We start from the raw sequence: 4,665 nt of genomic DNA, 5'->3' as shown, positions 1-4,665 counted from the left end.
AGTGTTGATTAGAACATATAAAAAGTCATTTTGATGTTGCATCTTAGGATTCATAGTAATGTATAAATTAATATTGCCTAAGGGCATGTATGAATATCCAAATAGTCTGGGATTAGATATGGAAGAATCTCCAAATAGGAACTTAGGATATGCTTAGCTTAAAGTAGCACTGACACATGTGAGGAGCTATTAAAAAGGTGCTTAGTGTTAGAGCATTCTTGATGCAGCACACCCATTTGTATTGCAACAAAAAATTGTGAGGGTATTGAAGTCTCCAATGAAGTTAGTTTCTGCAAATGTTATTGTGTGCGTACATCATATATTAGGGTCGCCTTTAGAAGTGGAAGCAAATTTGATTCAGAGAATCATAATTGATGCATCCTTCTGAATTTATCTTAATGGTAAATAAGTAATTTCTATTAAATAAATAAATTTGATTGATTGGATCAAGTGTTAAGCCCATTTAATTTGCAGATATGAGTACAATTGGAACACTTTTAAAGAAGACAATACCGCACGCCTTATGAGAACTTGAGCAGAGTCAAGTACTTAGTTTTTATTAGACTGAGTTGGCCATAATAGTTACTCGGCTTCCATTGTTCGAGATAACTTACATGAATTCAAAAGGGAAAAAATGGCACACTATGTTGGGAAGGTTAGTCCCGCTTATTCCCATCCACCATTGCAGAAAATCTCATATTGATTCGGCATGGGCCAGTATCATGAAATCGTTCATCGTCGGTTCCATCAGATTTTGCCTAATTGTTTTGTTGAAAAAGAGTAAGTAGTTTGATGTATGTGAGATTTCATGATGGAATTGTTTCGACCTTCAACCCAATTGACGTAACGTATTGGTTAGCTTGTCAGAATTACCTGCAAATTAAATTTAAACATCAAATCAAAAAGACATTAAGCTAAGTATGTGTGTATCCAAAAAATTGGAGGGTGAAAAGCAATTGTTATTTTGTCAATTCTAGTACGTATTTACGTTCCTTGATGTTTAACAATTTTATTGAATGTCTAGCATTGGCATATCCGGACTAAGAACATATATAAAATACGAAAAGGCAAACATATATATTGTCAATTCAATAAAATTATCGATTAGTTTGTTTCCTTTGGTTGCGTTAGTGAATATATGTGAAATATATACTGACACATCATTAGACTAACCTCTTGCTATAGGGTGCAGCTCGTTCAAAGACAGCCGTCACTGAAGTTTGGATTTGCTATATGCATGGGTGCACACTTGAGGTTGCATTCCAATCCAGCCCGCTTGAATCTTGAGAGGAAGTGAGAAGCGACCTATTATTTGTATAACCCAAAGAAAAACATTGTTAAATCAGTGCCTGATAAAAACAATTTATATACATTACAATTAATAAGAAACGGGTCTTACAGCAGCTATAACAGCATTGGGGAAGTAGCTCAACTGCTGATTGAGAGCAGTCTAAGTAGATAGATCCTTGGCAATGATTGGAATAAAATAAATTGTGCCTACCTAAGATATTAGGCATTGTTTCAGCTGCATCGAAACGAATAGGTTTGACGGCCTTGTTCGCAATCAGCTTTTGAAATTAATGCTTGCAACATATCAAGTATTTGAGGCATTAGAGGAATTTGAGAACATTGTCATTGTAGTTCTGCAAGGGGATGGCTATTGCAAAAGGAGTTTCATTTTACATATATAGCCAAAACTGGTCAGCTTTCCACCATATTAAACCTACACAAGCAAAGCTGTAAATGGACAACTACTATGTGGAAGGACAATTGTTGATATAAATAATCAGGTAAAAAAATGTGGATGCGCATGTAAGAAGCAATAGAAACTGCATGGAGTAGATACATATGCATTAAGAGCTGTAACTTATATAGGAAATGATAAAGAATTTAACGGAGTGCGGGATCAGTGTTTCAAAGTTATTTCTGTTGTAGAGGGAAAGTGTAGGCATGCTGGTTGTAAATGTTGCTTGACCATCCCTTGACACTTGGGGAAAGTTGTAGGTATAAAATTGATAGTTAAAGCTGCAGGCTTATGTGAACAATGAACTGGGGTTAATTAGTTTGTGTGCCTGTATTTTTCACCATTGTCTGGTCTTTATTGTTAGGCTTGCCTTATTCAACTTGGGCGACCACATTGTCACTTTGTAGTGCCAAAAGTGGATGTCTTTAGAGGCAATGTACTTGTATTTGCCCCTTAACAAACCACTGTTGGTACGACCAAAATGTAGCTGTTTCATGCAAAATATAAAAAAAACCCAGCTTAAACATCCTGAAGCTTTATGACTGACTTGAGATCGAATGATAGTCCTACTGGAAACTAAATGACCCATACAGGTTGAATCCGAACCTAAGACGACATGTATAACTGACATTCTTTTTAAGTGGTAGTCCCTGAAAAACAATAAAAGCAGGTGCTTACTCCAACACTTTCAAAACATATAGCTGAGCTGTCATAGTGTCAACGTAAATGCAAAGCTAAAAGGAAATCACCTTCTGTTTGATGGAGTACCCATGATGTGGAAATAACCCCGAGACGCAGCTGATCGATCCACCATCCTTAGCCGAGTCTCGTCTGCTTGTACGTAGAAGGGTTTAAGATAGGGGCATGGCTTGATAGCGCGGGTGTTATAATCTTTCTTCTTCATTAAACTATTTTGACCACGCCGACCCACCCCCTCTTCCGCTTGCTCCCCGACCTCGGCCTATCCCACTGTCATTACCTTACAGTTGCTGGTACATATTTACTTGGCGTGGCCGTTGCGGATTGAATCGTTGATGCTGCCACCACACATTGGGCTGTTGTTGTTGCTGCTAGTGGATGTCATCCACCTCGCGGTATCTGAAATTGGTAACAACAAATGATTTGAAATTTGTCACATTAACAGGTCAAAGAATATATCACTAAATATAACCTAAAAACTAATAACTGCGAGACACGGAAGAAATGTAATGTAGTTATAATCAAAGAAAGTAACCCAAATTGGTTAACTTAAGAGCTTGAGTGCGCAAAACCATACCTTGCACATGCCGTCAAATCCCTACCACCAAGGAGAAATCAGCATACAATGAGCGCATGACGCTGCAGAGGTTTCGGTTTGACATCATCCCTAATAATATCATGATAAAGTGGTTGGCTAAATCAATTTCAGCAGAAGTGTTAGACTCGCCAAAATTAATCCCGGAATTTTCTGGATCACCGAAAGCCGGTCCGAAAGGTGTGCACTTCTTGTTTTCGTTTCTAATCACCCTAACCACAGCCTATATAGTTATCTTCTCAACCCTTTGAGAGATTTCACAGACTCACCTGATCCCGAATCTTATATTAGAGTGAGGAAATCAAATCCTTGCAGGAAGACAAAATTTGTAGCGAAAACACACTGAGGATCCTAAGTTAGTTTCCTCATGTTTCGCCCAGAACAAATTACTTCATCCACAAGTAGCAACTGGGAAGCAATAACAGGGCTGCAAAATAAACCAAAATAGTTATTACACATTCATAGTAGTATGGTACATACACATAGTTGTAAAATTCCAAGCGATATGTTTCACAAACCCAGAGTTAATAAGTTGGCGCTTCACAGAATAGTTGTCAAAGATTCCCTCCATTTCGGGATTCAGTGGTATGTAGTCGGAATTTCATAAGAAAATGCATTGTACAGTTGCAACAATGAAGTCTCTACATAATTTCTTCTCAACAGTAAAATTATAAATGCTATTATATCCTCCAATGAAGCATGCTAAGCATCAACAACTCAAAACATCTTTTGTATTGACAAAGTTATTGATCAAATAAGAACATTAATAGGCACGAATAAAACTGAAACAATGGGTAAGAACTAAATTACAAAATGAACAAATGGATACTAATAAAAATGAAAGATAAAATTTGAGTGGTACCTGTTAATGGATCGTAGTAACCCAAGACTTCAAGATGTTTGCCATATCTGCGACAAGTACTATCAGCAACCATAACTCTGTAAATCCCAACCTTGCTAATCTTGCCATTTCAATAAGCTTCAGTTTTTGCTACTTCAACGATAGTGAAAGGATCGGCAGTAGAGAGACAATCAGGGATATATGTTTGTTTGTTTTTGTTTTTTTTTTTCTTTCAGTTTTAGTTTTTCTAAGAGAGAGCAAATGATGGGAGATTTGGGAGAGAGAAATTGGGCATAAGAAGAAGATGAAAAGAAAGAAGAAAAGAGACAATTTGGTTTTCTCGTATTTAATTTTGGTATAAATGGTAATTATTTGGGCAATCAATGATGGGTAAGTGGCGAACAATTGAATAGGTGCGTATAGTTGATTTCCGACTTGAATTTACACATACGCCCTTAAATTACTATATAATCTTGAGGGTATAGATGGTAGTAAATTATGAAATGACTAAGTAGTCCTTCTCAAAGGCATTGAATAATTGATTTTAATATTTTATTAAGGGCATTTCATGGTAGAAAAAAGGTTGGTCTAATTTAAAGGTCCATGTTAATTATGGTATACTATACTAATAGAGATATCTAAGGATTATAAGTATGTGTTTCACATTAGCTATAGTTGGTCAGATCATACCTCTAACGTACACGGACCTCCAGTCTTTAATTTCCATTAACTTTCCAAATCCCCACCAGTCACCACACAACTACGTTCAATTTAAATTTCCATTAA

At 36.5% G+C, this 4,665-nt stretch overlaps 1 long non-coding RNA gene across 2 annotated transcripts; it reads right to left on the bottom strand.

Moving 5' to 3' along the window:
• Positions 1-278: 278 nt before the first annotated feature.
• Positions 279-4,164, bottom strand: LOC147484540 (uncharacterized). 2 transcript variants are annotated; one of them, XR_015205155.1, is made up of 6 exons: positions 3,901-4,164; positions 3,021-3,465; positions 2,494-2,842; positions 1,502-1,723; positions 1,174-1,305; positions 279-873 (listed from the first exon to the last, which is right to left on the bottom strand). It is a non-coding gene; the product is annotated as an uncharacterized LOC147484540 (long non-coding RNA). The 2 variants fall into 2 exon arrangements; XR_015205156.1 differs by lacking the exon at positions 3,901-4,164 and adding an exon at positions 3,557-3,887.
• Between the last annotated feature and the right edge of the window lie 501 nt (positions 4,165-4,665).

Source organism: Coptis chinensis, chromosome 8, assembly GCF_015680905.1.
Source record: "Coptis chinensis isolate HL-2020 chromosome 8, ASM1568090v1, whole genome shotgun sequence".
Taxonomy (NCBI): domain Eukaryota; kingdom Viridiplantae; phylum Streptophyta; class Magnoliopsida; order Ranunculales; family Ranunculaceae; genus Coptis; species Coptis chinensis.
Note: the sequence above shows the minus strand (reverse complement) of the source record. Positions and strands in the feature narration are given on the sequence as shown.